The 17,227-nt window shown below is 37.1% G+C and overlaps 1 pseudogene; it reads left to right on the top strand.

Moving 5' to 3' along the window:
- Window positions 1-277: 277 nt before the first annotated feature.
- LOC148048052 (uncharacterized) lies at window positions 278-2,554 on the top strand (annotated as a pseudogene).
- Window positions 2,555-17,227: the final 14,673 nt, after the last annotated feature.

The following is a 17,227-nucleotide window of genomic DNA, read 5'->3' as shown; positions in this document are numbered from 1 at the left end:
AAATGCCCAATGGCCAACTAATTAAATGCAATGAAAATGAAGCCTACAAATACTTAGGCATTCTGCAGTTGGATAATATCAAGCATGGAGAAGTAAAAACTATTGTCAGGTGAGAGTACACCAACAGAGTTAGGAAAATTTTGAAATCTAAATTGAATGGTGGAAATACAATCAAGGCCATAAATACCTGGGCAATACCAATTATAAGATACACAGCTGGTATAGTTAACTGGACACAAGCTGATTTGGACATATTGGACCGAAAACCAGGAAACTAATGACAATGCACTACAGTTTACATCCACGTGGTGATACTGATAGACTATACCTGCCCTGAAAATCGGGTGGCAGAGGATTATTACAAGTGAAGCAAACAGTTGAAGAAGAAAAACATGCACTGGCTGATTATTTAAAAGAAAGTTAAGAACATCTATTAATTGAAGTAAAGAACAAAAAACTACTGAAGGCCCAACAGACGAAACAAGAATACAGAAAAGATGTGATAAAATCAAGAATGGAGAGTTGGCAGAACAAAGCACTGCATGGCCAATTTCTGGAAAAAATAAAAGATAAAGTGGACAGTGAACAAACTTGGTTATGGTTAACAACAGGTACATTAAAGAAAGAAACAGAGTCACTAATCCTGGCTGCGCAAGAACAAGCTATCCGGACAAATGCCATTAAGGCCAACATCGAACAATCCTCTGATGATGCCAAATGCAAACTTTGCAAAGAAGCTGATGAAACTGTTGATCACATACTCAGCTGCTGTAAAAAAATCGTGCAGACTGATTATAAATTGCGGCACAATTCAGTAGCACAAATGTTCCATTGGAATTTGTGCAAAAATTATAATATTAAAACAGCAACAAACTGGTGGGAACATCAGCCTGAAAAAGTCACCGAAAATCAGATGGTTAAGATCTTGTGGGATTTCCGTATAGAAACGGACAAAATGCTGGTGCATAATACACCAGACATCACACTGGTTGAGAAAAATAAGGTCACAATCAATGCCAAATCCAGTGAAACAACTGGCCGCTGTGATATAATTGTATAATAATAATAATAATTTCACCCCTACTTTTTATACTCCCAATGCTACCACTGACAATCATTTTGAAGAAGATGAACTGTGGATACGAACTTGCAAAGAAAGGACTGAAAATCTCACACTTGGTCTACATGGATGATTTGAAGCTGATTGGTAAAACAAAAGCTGAACTGAATTTATTAATTGAAAGCACAAAAGAATTTAGCCAAGACATTGGTATGCAGTTTGGAATTGACAAATGTGCAACAATGGCAACCAAAGCAGGCAAGTAAAGTAGAAGATGATGGAATAGAACTTGAGAATGAAGAAATGATAAGGGCAGTAAAACCAGAAGAAGGCTACACGTACTTGAGGATTTTAGACGCCTCTGACTTAATGCATAATAAAGTCAAGGAATTAACTTCAGCCAAGTACGTTTGACGAATTCGCAAGATATTAAAGTCCAAATTGAATGGAGGAAACATCATAAAAGCCATAAATACCTGGGCTATACCTGTGATTTGATACTCTGCAGGAATAATTGACTGGACCCAGATGGAGTTGGACAATTTGTACAGAAAAACAAGGAAGCTTATGACAATGAATCATGTTTTGCACCCTAAAAGTGATGTTGACCGATTATATCTACCAAGAGCAGAGGGTGGTCAAGGACTCCTACAAGTAAAACAGACTGTGGAAGAAGAGAAACACAGTTTGAATGATTACATCCAGAAAAAATGAATAACCAATGATTAATGAAGTAAATAAAGGAGGCCTTTTAAAGACAATTAAGTCAAAAGCTGAATATAATAAAGAAGAAATTGAGAAGCGAGCTGAAAATTGGAAAAACAAAGCTATGCATAGCTTTATTTTGGCAGCTCAAGCCTTAGCCACAAACTACATGAAACAAAAATTTAACATGTTACCACCAACAGCAAATGTCACCTCTGTAATGAGAAAGACAAGACAGTCGACCACTTGATCAGTGGGTGCAGCAAAATTTCACAAACTGACTACCTACAACGCCATGACCGTGTTGCTAAGATCATTCACTGGAAATTGTGCCAAAAGTTTGGATTTGAGTACAGCAAAAACCACTGGGACCATCAGATTGAGATGGTTTTAGAGAATGAGAAAGTTAAGATCTTGTGGGACTTCAGATTCCAGAATGACAGGCATTTGGCCCACAACACACCTGACATAACAATAGTTGAAAAGAAAAAAGTATGGTTCATTGACATTGCAATACCTGGAGATGCACGAATTTAAGATAAACAGCAAGAAAAAATCACAAAGTACCAGGACTTGCAAATTGAAGTTGAGCGACTGTGGAAAAAGAAACCGTGTGTTGTCCCAATTGTAATTGGAGCCCTTGGAGCAATACCTAAAGGGCTACCTCGCTATTTGGAAATTTTAAATTTATCAGACTTGAACATTCTGATTCTACAAAAAACCACCCTACTTGGAACAGCTTATATCCTCCAACGTTACCTTAACAGTTCCTAGGTCCTTGGTTAGGACTCGAGCTGTTTGAGCTACCAACCAGCCCCAAAGGCTGTGAATCTCACCAAAGATTAACACAACAACAACAACAATGCATTTCATTAATTTTAGTGATTAAATAAACATTTTCTCTGCTTTTCTTATATTAATTTATCATAACAAACTACATTTATGGCAATAGGAAGGTTTAGGAATAGGAATTTTGACTGGAAAAGTTGCTCACATTTCTGATCCTTTGAGATCAATGACTTTTAAGTTTGATGGCTAGTATAAGACCCTTTGATTTCACGTAATTTCAGTAAGAGCTCATTTGGAACAGTGGTTAAAGCATTGGGCTGGAAACCAGGAGACTGTGAATTCTAGTCCCTCCTTAGGCTCAAAGCTAGCTGGATGACCTTGGGCTAGTCATTGTCTTTCACCCTAGGAAGAAGGAGGCAATGTCAAACCACTTCCAAAATCTTGCAAGAAAACTGCAGGAACCTTGCCATCAGCAGGAATCAACACTGACTCAATGGGAACACACACACACACACACACACACACACACCAGTGGTGGGTTTCAAATTTTTTTAGAACCTCTTCTGTAGGTGTGGCCTGTTTTGTGGGAGTGGCTTTCTGGCCATGTGACCGGGTGGGCATGGCCAACTTGTAAAATGTGGTGAAACTCACTTAACAACGCTCTTGCTTAGCAACCAAATGTTGGCTCAGAAACTCTGGCATTTGAAGCATGCAAGTCTTAAAGCTGTCATGTTACAAGTCCCTTGCACCCCTAACCCTTTAGGAAAAAAACCCCAGGGGTGTTCAAACTTGACAGCTTTAAGATTTTAAGGTTTAGATAGGACTCTTAGAGGTGGGTGGGGCGATTGGTGAGCCAGCCAATCAGTGAGCGGTGGGCGGGCAAGCATGGTGTGGACGGGCAGGGGGAGGGAGCTGTAACCGGTTCTAAACGGCATGGTAGATTTGTGGAAGCTCTTCTATAGAAGAGGTTAGAACTGGCAGGAACCCAACACACACACACACACACACACACACACACTTTTAAGGATGACTAAGGCAATAGCTTAGTCATCCTGAGGGCAACATCTTCAGCTCATAGCTGCTAGATGTCATATTTTGAGTTGATTTGGGGAGCTAAACAGGCTGTGGTGGCGCAGTGTTTAGAATACAATACTGTAGGCTAACTCACTGATCGCTCCAGCAATTTGATTCTAAATGGCTCAAGCCTTGATTCAGCCTTCCATCTTTCCGAGGTCAGTAAAATGAGAACCCAGATTGTTGGTGAAAATATGTTGACCCTGTAAAGCAGGGGTGTCAAACCTGCGTCGTCACAGCGTCATCACATGATGTATCGGGACTCCCCCCATGACACATCTGGCCTGTGGGCCGAGAGTTTGGCAGCCCTGCTGTAAATGATTAGAAAGGTCTGTAGAGCACTATGAAGTGGCATATAAGTCTAAGTGCTATTGCTAATTATTCTTATTTCTCTGCTTATAGGCATTGTTTAAAAAGAACTTGTCCATTCCAGCAACTGAAGTGACAATCAGCAATAGCTAATTTTAAAAAGTGCCCCATTACAATAATGCTCCTGTGCTATTAGTTTACCCACAGAGCTTGCAAGAGGCTTTGAAATGCAACTCAGGAAGAGCATCCTTGCAGACAGCATCCCTCTCATATAAATTATTCTGATTGGTTTTTCCAGGGCTAACATATCTGGGCTAAACATCTGGGCTTAACATGAGCTGAATTGGCAAAGGGAAGGCAGAAGTAGCAAATTATTTCCTTTTTATGTGTTGTGGGATGTGTAGGGAGATTTTATTTATTTTTTGCTTCTGGACTTGAGATAGCCCAAGAACGATACTAAGTGGATGACTTGCTTTTTGCTCTTCTATTGGCTGGCTGTTAGGTAGGTACCGATTGGTTCATGAAGGGTTTTCAGGTCTTAAGGTTGCAGAAGTATTATTAGTTTCCAACAGTTTTATGATGGACTGGCACAGAGAAGCAGTCCGGTGTAGAACAATGCTTCAGTACAACTCTTTTGATTTTACATATTTTAGGTCTTTGATATATTAGATGCTGTCTCAAAAAGTCTAATATGGAAAACCAGCAGTGCACTTTACATAAGTACTTTAGATTACAAAATCAGGATATAACTTGCTATTACAGTTGGGTAGTGTTTCAATTGATTAGAAAAGAAATAGTGCTATTGTACAATTATAATAGATAAATGTATTACAATGTTTTGAACCTAGTATGTATTGATTTATTGGAAATTATTAATTATACTTATCTACTTCAGAACTCTCTTCAGAACTTTCATTAAGGTCTGGGAAGATATATTTTATTCTATTTATTTACTGAAATCTTGCTTCCTTGAACAGTTATTTTAAAAGGGCTTTTTAATTTAATACAAATTATAGATTTAAAAGTACAAGTAATTGAAAAGGAGATGAACGGTACTGAGTTGTTAGGTGTTCTTCTCAAATATTTTTAATCACAAAGTAGCATGCACCTTCATATAGGAAATAGTTTGCTGTAGTGGCTTATTGATTTACAGGGGGGAGAGGGAGAGAGAGGGGGAGAGGGGGGAGAGGGGAGAGAAGAGGAGAGAGGGAGAGGGAGGGAGAAAGAGAGAGAGAGAGAGAGAGAGAGAGAGAGAGAGAGAGAGAGAGAGAGAGAGAGAGAGAGAGAGAGAGAGAGAGAGAGAATGAATTTCAGTTTTACTGTAAATTGTAACATTGCATTGTTATGACTTGCCCAAAATGTAGACATACTTTTTAACTTGATTTCTTCTTCAGAGCTTGGAAAACCACACCACCTTATTTGTTCTTTTTTGTATATTTTTTTTGTTGAAATGAAGTAAACAAATGTTTACATACCTATATACTTATCCAACATGTTTTTTCCTTTAGGAATATGCCCCATCATGCAAAAATACATCGAAAGTATAAGAAACAGATGGAAAAATCTAAACGGTAAGAAAAAAGAAAAGAAATCTAAATTTCATTTAAAGCAAGATTGTTCATTGAATTTCTCTGTAGGTTTAGATTCATCCAAATTACACTTGCTTCTGGCATATCCTTATAGCTATTCATATGATTCCTTTTGTTTAATAATAATATCAATAATTATATATTAAATTTGTATGCCACCCAACTCCCCAGATCACAATGAGACAAAAAAAACCGCCCAGTAAATCAAGAAAAGATGAAATTTAAGCTTCTTTTTTTTTCATTTATTTCCACTGCAATTCAGCCTTACTATTTTTTTCTATTTATTCAAAGCACCTCAACATCCTTTTCCTTATTAGTGACCAACATTTGTACTCAAGCCACGATCATGATTCAACACCTATTTTACTTCAGCTTTTTTCCTTAGTGGACATGTTTAAATTATCCATTCAACAAATCTTATGCTTTTTCTAACACAAACAACCATACACTATCAATTTTAACTGCTGTTGGTAACTATTCATTCCTTGCAACAGAAAACAAATTATTCACTCTCTCTTACAATCAGCACTTGTACATCTTAAAATTTCTCCCTCCATTTCCCCATCATTATAAAACATTCAAACAATTGCTATGCAATTGTACACATTATTTCTCCATCAGGGATAGTTAGCTTCTTTGCACTTAAAACATGGTTCATTGTTGCATTCTTACACTCACTGCAAATCATTTTGAGTTCTCAGTTAAATAAGATGACATTACTATGACAACGGAGAGCCAATTTGGTCTAGCAGTGAAAGCACCAGACCAGAAACTGGGAGTCTGTGAGTTCTAGTTCTGCCTTAGTGAGAACAGTGGCACAGTGGTTAGAGTGCAGCACTGCAGGCTACTTCTGCTGACTGCCGACTGACTGCAATTTGGCATTTCAAATCTCACCAGGCTCAAGGTTGACTCTGCCTTCCATCTTTCCAAGGTGGGTAAACTGAGGACCCAGATTGTTGGGAGCAATATGCTAATTCTGTAAACCGCTTAGAGAGGGCTATAAAGCACTGTAAAACGATATATAAGTCTATGTGCTATTTGCTTAGGCATGAAAACAGGCTGGATAACTTTGGGCCAGTCACTCTTTCTCACTTTTACCCACTTTACAGGGTTGTTGTGGAGAAAATAGGAGGAGGAAGGACTATTAAGTATGGTTGCTGCCTTGAGTTATTTAAAATAACAAAAGCAGGTCTTGTTGTATTTGGGTCTTTTCCCGTGTAAGATTGAGATTGTCTTGGCAGCGTTTCAGTGAGGTCTCACTCGCCATTTTCAGGCTGGGTTTTGGGCTTAAAGTGTGATCGGTGCTGCCATCTTTCTATAGATCTTGGGGGGAGAAGGGGGGAGTGCTGGCGTTGTTTCAGTAAGTGGAATGATTGGTTGTATGGTTGTATCATGATTGGTAGATTGGTTCTGATTGGTGCTGACTGTGTGTCTATTGTTGTTTTGTGTTGTAATGGCCTGGGTGGTGGGTGGGGCTCATTTGTTGACTAGGGCTGGTTTCCAGATGTCTGGTACCCCTAGGTCAGTGAATGGCACTGCAAAGGGGGTTTGCCAGGTGGCTGCTCGTGAGCGTGGTCTCTGCAGCCATTTGCCCAAGAGGCTGTGACCGGCTCTTTGGGAGCCCGCTCGCAAAGAGCAGCCGCCTAGCACCCCCCCCTCTTCAGCTGGGCACAACTCTGCTCACCAACCTAGCGGTATCCCGAAGGCACCAAGCAATGAGATCACCTTTGCCTCCCCCCAGGTTCCCGCGGCTTGGCACCTTTGGGATACTGCTAGGTTGGTGAGCGGCGCTCTGCCTGGACGGAGGTGGGGGGTTGTCCTGGGGGCTTATATGCGGGGGAGCTTATATTTTTGCCCACCAGAAAAATGTGGCATGGCTGTATTATGAGGACATGTCGTATTTTTGGGAAAACATGGTACATACATACATACATACATACATACATACATACATACATACATACATCTACGTTCATGTTGTCAGGCTACCTGAAAGCAACTCTCTAGCTTTCTCAAAAACCTTGCAAAAATGGATTGCTTCAATTAGGATGTTTATTACAAACATGAATATATATTGGTAAACAGTTGACTGTTGATTAGGTTATAAGCATCAGACATATCTGGGTCACCTGCAGCATTCTTTGCATGAGAACAGAACTGGTCAGTGTTGGTTCATTTTGACCAGGGTGCTGCAGGCAGAGCCAAATAACAATTTTACCTCAAGCCTGCACACGCTATTCTCCACAACCTAGCATCTCTATTTACAAGCCAAGATACTGCTATCCATTTTCCATGGATGAGGAATTAAATGCAGCAATACACATTGCATAAAAAAGAAAAAAAAACAAGAAAAATTAAAAAAAAATACATAAACATATTTATGCCTTTTGGGATGGAGGCAACCAATATTTTTCTGTATGCTATTTCTATTTCTACCTATCTAAAAGAATTTTTTAGACTCTGCAAGAAAAAAACAACACATTCAGTTTTAAAAGAACAATGTGTTCCTCAGATTAGGCTCCCCTGAAATGAATATATCAGTTTTTGCTTACCAGATGAGTTTTTCTACTTACTCGGGCTGAATCAGCTCATCAGTCCTACACTATTTATCTAATCTGAAGTGGGTCAGACATTTGATTTCCAAATAGTGGGATGTTTTTGTTATATGCAAGAACACTCTAAAAGTACTGCTTCCATGATTACTTATCAACCAGCCTCTTCTGAGATGCAAGGGTGCCAGAGAGAGGAAGAACAAGGAATATGTTCTGATATGCTTTCTTTCTTGGATAAGATGCCACTTGGCTTTTGTATACAGAAGATTTTCTTTTCTGGAAGAAAATATGATGACCGGGAGAAAGGAGATCTTCCATCCAAAGTATTAAAATAAAAGTAAATATTCTGTCTCAGTCTCAAATTTAATGTCAGAGTTCACTTTTTTCTTTAGTAAAGTTATTTGTTTTCTTCTGTTATTTTATTATTTTATTTTATTATTTTATTTTTCTTTTGTTCAGCCCAAAATTTTAGTGGCACAACTAATATGCTATTTTCTAGGAAATGTACCTCTAATATTTGCACTTTAGATTCTATATGTACTGTTTAGAATGACAAAAATATATTTTCAATAAATTCAGTTATTTGTTTTCCAATGTAAAATCAATTATTTAATTAATGCAAAGATATGATTTCAAAAGACATAATATCAACATGAAGGCAAATAAAATTGCTAAAGTTATAGAATTAATGCTCAGCATAACATAAATAAATATTGTCCATGCTACACAAAGTACAAATACACCGGGTACACAATTATTAGGCAAGTGAGTATTTTGACCATATCATCATTTTAATGCATATTTTCCACCTCCAAGCTGCATAAACCTGAATGCTTAGTTGGCATAGGCACATCAGGTGATGTGTATTTGTGTAATGAAGGGTGTGTGACCTATAGGCACACCCTATATCAATGTTATTAATTAATTATAATTATTAATTAATTATAATTATTAGGCAGTTTCTTCTCCTCAGGCAAAATGGGCTAAAGAAGAGATTTAACTGACTCTGTAGAGTCAAAAATTGTAAAAAGTCTTTCAGGGGGATGCAGCACTCTAGAAATTGCTAAGATACTGGGGCGTGTTCATAGAACCATCAAATTTTTTATTGCAAATAGTCAACAGGATTGCAAGAAACGTGTTGAGAAAAAAAGACATACCTTAATTGCCAAAGATTTGAGAAGAATCAAACATGAAGCTACCAGGAACCCATTATCCTCCAGTGCTGTCATATTTCAGAACTGCAACCTACCTAGAAACAAATCAAAGTATTGATTATTGTTAATTTTAATTTGAATTGTTTTAAAAAAATGTGTCATTGTTAATTTTAATTGGGTTTGGGGATATCCTATTTAATTTCTTTTTAACTTTTGTAGTATGTGTTTCTTTTAATGTTGTACGCCGCCCTGAGTCCTTTTGGCGGCATATAAATCGAATAAACCTCAAACCTCAACCTCAAACCTAGAGTGCCTAGAAGTTCAAGGTGTTCAGTGCTCAGAGACATGCCCAAGGCTGAAATCCGACCACACTGAACAAGATATATAAGTTGAAATGACAAGTCTGGGCCAAAAAATATATGAAGACAGATTTTTCAAAAGTTTTATGGACTGAATGAAGTGACTCTTGATAGACCAGATGTAGGGGCCCGTGGCTGGGTCAGTAACAGACAACAGAACTCCACTTCGACTCAGATGCCAGCAAGATGAGGTGGGCTACTGGTATGGGCTGGTATTATGAAAGATGAGCTAATTGGACCTTTTCAGGTTGAAGATGGACTCAAAATCAACTCCCAAACCTACTGCCAGAAGACTGACTCATGGGCATTGTTGTCAAACATGGACAAAACCATCTGCATTTTTGATGGAGTGCCACTATAAATTAGATTTATTTATTTTATTCTAATATTTTTAAACTGTCATTTCTACTTGGAATCTTTTGACACAAGGAGCTGAAGTAAATGTATTAAAATTCAACAAATCTTCCTATACTTCCAAGTAATCCTGTCACGGATTCTATGTTTTATGTATCACCAATGGGAATCCCTTGCTTTCAGATGAAAGCGATTGAAACTTTTCTTCAAATTTTGTCTTGTGAAGTATTGACTGATCTTATCTTATTTAGTACTAAGTTGAAAGTATTTTTCCAAAATATATTCACAAATACCATCCTATCATACTAAACACCATACTAAAACCACACCCTTCTAAAAAACATCATATATAAACATGGAGCAAACCACACACTCACTTGCACTAATGTTACCTAGTTGGGTAATGAAAAGTCTGCAAGCCAGAGAACACAAAGGACTCCACAATGTCCAGAGAACATCAAGAACTTCATGCTCCAACCCTGAGCCACATATATTCTCTTTTATTGGATATAGTCACTAATAGTTTTTCATCTTTGAATAAGTTTCTAGCTCTATAATAATCTTATTTTACCATGTTTTCTGTTGAACAACTTTAAATATCTTATTTTCAAAGAAGAAAAGTAGTGCCTTAATCAATAGGGAGGGACAACAGTAACTCAATTTCTATCTATTAGCATTACTTGACCTCCGAATTATATGAAGCAATTTGTCTTTGTTTGAAGGCATCCATCTTCATATTTGATATTCCTAAATAACCAGGAAGCTTTTGTTTAAAATATAAACTTTGGCTAATCCTTTTTAAAAATAATTATGTATACATAGTTATTCATACACAAAGAAGAGAAAGGCAATAGAATTGGGAGCGATTGAGATAAAAACGAGATTTTAGGAAATATAGTCATTTTAATGCCAGCTATTCTATCATTGTTCTCAATCTCTCCATGCATCTTCTGTTCTGCACCAAAGGTTTTCCCCTGCTGTTGCAGTTGCACTAAATCTTTTAAGGTGACATAAATCCTGAATGGAGATCTTAAAATAAATCCCTTTTTATAAGATAGAAATACATCTTCTTGCTAAACCTAATGCCAAAGGGCAGGGTAGATCCATGTAGAAATGAGAAGGGGGGACAGGGATAGAAGAGATTTGCACAATTCTTGACTTTATAAACAGTTTTAGTGCCGTGGACTGAAACTGCCTTAAAATATTGAATTATTTGCTTTAGTTCATAAAGCATGCTGACCAACCTTGAATTATGGGGGTATTATTATTAGTAAAACCATGTTCTGTTCTAGAGTAGTAAAATGTAGGTTAAGTCTACTGAAAGCCCAGTAATAACCTTCCGTGACAGTCCATTGGGGCTGTGAGAGTCTATGATTACTGTTTTAGTAAGTAATTTGCATGTGGGCAATTTATTGGTACTTAGCACACTTTTGAAATAGCCTGTAATAAGGAATATAGCAGAATGGGAGCTAAGTTGGATTGAGTTATATATTCAATTTTTCATTTATGTATTGTCACTGACAGACCAGAATTAAAATCAATACATAGGCTTCATTACTAAGCAAAGCAAAATGTCATAAGTAACATTTGAACTGCTTTAATTTAACTCACTGCTGTGGAACATTTAGTCCAGGGCTGTCAAACTAGTAGCCTGTGGGCCAGATGCGTCATGCGCAGGCCACGCCCACCCCACCTTTGCGAATGGGAAAAACACCATGAAACATCACATGATGGCAATGTGACGCAGCGAGTTTGACACCTGTGATCTAGACACATTCAGGATAAACAAAAATCCAAAGCAGTACCTTTTAGATACCAAAGTGTTAACTCTGATTTCATCAAAACCTTTGTTTTGTTCAAGTTCTCTTCTAGTAACATATTTTTTGCATGAGTTGGAGTTGCAGCAGAGAAAAAATACTCCTTCCCTTAGCACATTGCCAACCCGTGGCTTTCTCTTACGATGCAAACCTAAATTGTGGATTGATTTACCATTTCCTAGCAGGCCTAATTACCTCTAACAAAGTCATTATGGAACACAAAGGGGAACCCAGCATACCAGTATCTCTCTGTCTCTTTCACCCTTTTTCTAGCCACAACAGCTCTTTTCTTGGTAGATGAAATTAAAGGGATATTGTTTGCCTGTAAGCTATTTTCCAAAACTGCAGTGCCAATACAATTTCTGATGTGGAAGCTAATATTGCAGGTAGCAAGAATGCAAAATAAAGACAGGTATGCCTTTCTAATGTATGTTTTTCATGCAGTCTGGGCATTTCTTATCAAAACAAGAATCATCTGCAGTGAAGGAAGGCAAATCATTTTAATACACAATATAAAAATACAGCAGCTGAGCATCACAAAACGATCATCAACAAATCCAAGAGATTCAGTTCTACTCCCTACTTGAGTTTCTAGGCCTGGGCCCAAAATCAAATTTTCAGGGCCAGCAGGATCTTGTCTAACCTAATCTCAGAGGGGATGATATTCCTAAAAAGCAGACACCACGGCAGAAAAAGCTCTCCTTCCAAGCTTCACCTCTGACATTCCTTAGCTGCCAACACTCAGAGCAAGCCTCTCCTGCTGGACGGTGATATAAATAAAATGAACTGCAGACAGATGGACTTGTTCAATGAATAGTGTTGATAAGATAACCAGAAACATTAAAAAAAACAATGTGCAATTGTTAGAATACATTGTTCATGTATTTTGTGCAACAGCTACAGTAGTATTCAGCCAGTAGATGGCAGTGTTTAAAAGTTTGTAGTTGCATCCAAGGTGCAACTCTATGCACCATTATTCTCTGCATAAAGTTTCCTGCTTTCTTGTCACAGTTAAGCAGTAAAGGCCACTGTAGATTGTGCACTGTTTGTTCTGTAGGACTGTATACATAATTTATAACAGTAACAGTTTGAATGAGTACAATTAAAAAGGACCTCTATTAAAGGATGGATGAAGATGAGGTGAGAGAGTGTAGAGAGAAGAATTACAAGAGTGAACATTAGTAAATAACTAGGGCTGTTTGTTTTGATTATATAGAATATAAAGTGCAATAATGTATGTTATACATAAATAATAACAAACTAAAGCAAGTAGATGAGTGTGTGTATTAAAATGTACTGAGCATCTGAGGTAAGAAGCAGACTCTGAATGAATGCAACCAATTTATTACTCAACTGAGCAACAAGAACAACGCTTTGTGATCTGACAGCTCTTTTATACTCCCAGCTGTCAGAGCGTTAACCAATGACAACCCTCCAATTTCCCACCTGAATGCTAACGCTCCTAGTCCAATCACATCGCAACACGCTTGATCGACAGGCTTGACCGGGACATGCAGGGACGTAACATGTATCTTAGTAGAAGATGAGGAAATAAGCAGAAAATGCTAGTAGAACTACTGGTCAATATGTGCTCTCTTGTGATGAATTAATGTTTGTCTTCATTCCTGATGAAGCAAAAGTAGCTCCAGAGGAACATATTTCTGCCATTTTGTTATATAAAATGAATGAGAAATGGCATCCTTCTCACATTGTTGCTGCTTACACCACTAAGTCTAGACCCCAAAGTTGTGACTTCTTACTGGCAGCTCCTGCCATTTGAAACATATCCTGCCAGAGATTCACATGGCCCCAATCCTGTTAGGCAGGGGTGGTATTCCCTTACTTTCCCTACCAGTTTGCAAATGTGAGCATGCACGCCCCAACACCCCAATGCCACATGTGCATGGTTGTCCATGAATGCACTTTGTTCATGTGCATGCATGCACACGGCTTGAAAATGTGCCTAATAGGACGGCATAGAGCCAGGGCAGGTGGCTCCACCCATGATTTCCACTATTGGTTCAGATAAACCGGTGTGAAGCCGCTAAATACCACCTCTGCTGTTAGGCCTTTACAAGGTCTTGAAGGCCTAGCTGTTTCTCCAGATATTCAGGTCAGGTGAAAGATGACTTCAGCTGGTAGTCAATGTGTTTTTTTCCCCTTGTGTGAATGGGATTATTATGTATCCTTGTGGATAATTATAGTAGAGGGTTGCATTTTTATTCCCTGTAAATTGCCCAAAGTTAGTTGTGTGATAAGGGCAGCTATATAAATGAAATAAAAGAATAAATCAGGGAAAAAATAAAACAAGTTGAATGCCATGAGAATGGGGTGCTTAAAAGGTGTACGGTGAAACTAAAGAGGTAGGGTAAGAATGAATGACGTTGTATTAAACACAAAATGACTGTCCGGTAAATATATTGAGGGTGATTACATTGAAAGAATAAATGAGGATTGAATTGGAAAAAATATATGAAGGAAGAAACATCTTCAGTGTTTTACTGAATGTTATAGTCCTCTTCAAGCTTAGACAATTTTATTAGCATCTTTTGAAGACTCCCCAAATGGAGAATTTCAGTCTGTAAATAGCCTTTTCTGAACAAGATAAGAATGAATTTTAAAAATGAAGTCTGTACTGTTACTCAGAAATAGAGACAGTAATTTTGATTTAGGACAAATCAATTATAGATAAATAAATTATATTAGGATAAATAAATTACACACACAAACCACAAAATAATGAACCAAAAGGATTGATCATATACATAAAAGATGGGATGGGAAGTCTCAGATGTTTTCTTCTTTAATAGGATATGAGGAATGCTACCTTGTTTGAATTAAGAAGTAGAAATATTTGTAAGACATTTCAACATTTTTTTGGATTTTCTTCAACATTTTGAAGTATAATTATTTCTTTTAAATTTTTATTACAACTACAATTAAATATTGTGAAAAAAAGACTTAGTTCAAGTAATTAGCTATTTATAATACAAAGTATAGATTAAATTGAAATGCACCAAATGTTTAGAATGATAACTTTTGCAATCATTTCCATTAACTTTGCCGAGTTATCAAAGTCATTGTGTAAAATCAATGGGAAGATATCCCTATACATTGAATCAGGTTATTAATTCACATTTGTTGTTTGTTTTTATTGACTATTTGTGCCATGAAAGTTTTGTCAATTCTTAGCAACTACCCAGATAGATTTTCTTCGGGAACATCTGTTTCCAATCTGGTCCTTCTGGTTTTCCAACAAGTCTGCCTGTCACTGCTCTGAGTCAATCTATTTTGCTACTCTTCATCCTTTCCCACCCTCTTTCCTTCTACCTTTTTCAGCATTATATATTTCTCCAGAAAGCTAGATTTCTGCATAATGTTACTGAAGTAAGATAATTTGAGCCTTATGATTTTTGTCATGAGCGAGAACTATGGATGGAATTGTTTGGTGATCCCTTTTTTCCTTTTCTTGCCTATCCATGATATTCTCAGGAGTCTTCTCCAACTCCAAAGTTCAAAACTGTCTATACTCTTTCTAGTCGTAGTTCACAGAGTTCTCACATTTTGACAATTCCCCAGGATTTGCAATAAGAGTATTTCTCAGTCCTGATATCTAAGATCCTTTATTTGGATTATGCCATTACTTGAAACTGGGCAGAGAATTTATGCACTGAAAGCAAGACTTTTCAGGCATGACATTTCCATTAAGCTTAGTAACTATTAAATGATGGTATCAAGAGGTTTTTGAATGTTATGGAACTTTTGCCAAAGAAGTAGTAAAAAAATATTTCAGCACTGGTGAGCGCAAACAGCGTGGAAACATTACCTTGAAGTTTGCTAAATGTAATAGTTTGCAGTGCTATCAAACAAAAGTATATGTGCAAAATCTCTTCACCATGCAGAAATTGGAAGCAATTCGAAAATGGAGAGATACCATCAGTAATCCTATTACTAAAATTATTATTAATACAATGTCCATTTTCTAATCCAGAAACAAGTCTTCCCCTATTCCTTTACTACAGAAGGAGAATATCATTATTTTCATGGGGGCAGAAATAGACTTCTATGGGAGAAAAACCCACAAAATTTTAAACTAATAAGTTTTGTGAAGAAAGGTTACATTTTTATTTAACTTGTCCCCTCCCCCACAATCAAAATACAGTCAGACTTGATACAATTAATACCCTCTCCGAAGTGTGGCACAAGGCAACCCCACTAAAAAAATTATTGGCTGATGTAGCATTTCACATTGTTCCCTCCCCAATGTTTTCATTTGTCTTTTCAGAAATTAATTTTTAGTATTTTATAGCCTGCCAGAATACAAATGTGGCACAAGAGTTCCTTAGGGAAAAAATAAACTCAGAAATCTTTTAGAAAAATACCAAGGTGATTCAATAGAAACAAATAAAGTAGGAAATCTGTTACAGATTACAGATGCTTTAAATGGGATTTTTCAATAGCGGCTCTTATGAGCTTCAGTAAAATTAATAAAATGTAATCTGGAGTGATGCAAGATGTGTGGAAATAAATACACTGTTCATCTTTACAGGTAATCTATAATTCATTAATCCTAATACATCAGGCATTAAAATCACAACCACCACCATAATACTGTCTTCTTCACTTTAGCTCAAAAAAGTAGTTTTTGTAGTTATAATTCAAAGCCAAAAAGAATACTTTTTCTTGGTCTATAGTATCATGCATACAAAAAGAAAACTTGAAAAAAAAAGTAATTTCAGAATAGACATTTTCTGTGTTACTAAAGGTAAAAAGCTACATAAATCTTTCTTGCTGATGCTAATTTTCTACATGGAGAAAGCTTTTAGAGGAAGATTTTGGTGTGAGAAAGTATTCAACAAGAAAATCTGTCTAGCATCTTAATCAGTGCTTAAAATGGCTATTTCTACTTTACGAATTAGGGCTCCGAATAACTATGTAATAAATCTGACTAAACAGAACATAGCTGTATATTCTTATTCCTTACTTCAACCAATGCAAAATAAACCAATTCTTCTGGATTTTTAAATTTTGGTCGGAAATGCTTTGCTATAACACTGTATTTTTTACAGCCTGCCAATTTGTCTCCTGCTAATGTTTCAGTCTCTCCCTGAAGAAGTTTTGATTATCTGTGTAATATTTTACATTTACCTTGTTTATTTTCAGTTTATGTTCCTCCTACACAATACTGCTGGTAAAAGCAGTGGAAACAATGGAAGTCTTTAAGAAGATGTTGGATAGCCATTTGTCTGAAACGGTATAGGGTTTCCTGCCTAGGCAGGTGGTTGGACTAGAAGACCTCCAAGGTCCCTTCCAACTCTGCTATTGTATTGTATTGTATTGTATTGTATTGTATTGCATCACATTGTATTGTATTGTATTGTATTGTATTGTATTGTATTGTAAGCAGAAGTGAGGAGCGGCATACAGATAAGGAAGCAATGCAGGTCAATAGACCTTGGCTGATT

This window comes from Thamnophis sirtalis, unplaced genomic scaffold (genome assembly GCF_051295495.1).
Source record: "Thamnophis sirtalis isolate CommonGarterSnake01/CBP01778 unplaced genomic scaffold, rThaSir2_p1.2 scaffold_3, whole genome shotgun sequence".
NCBI classification, from domain to species: domain Eukaryota; kingdom Metazoa; phylum Chordata; class Lepidosauria; order Squamata; family Natricidae; genus Thamnophis; species Thamnophis sirtalis.
This window is presented reverse-complemented; position numbering and strand designations above follow the sequence as displayed.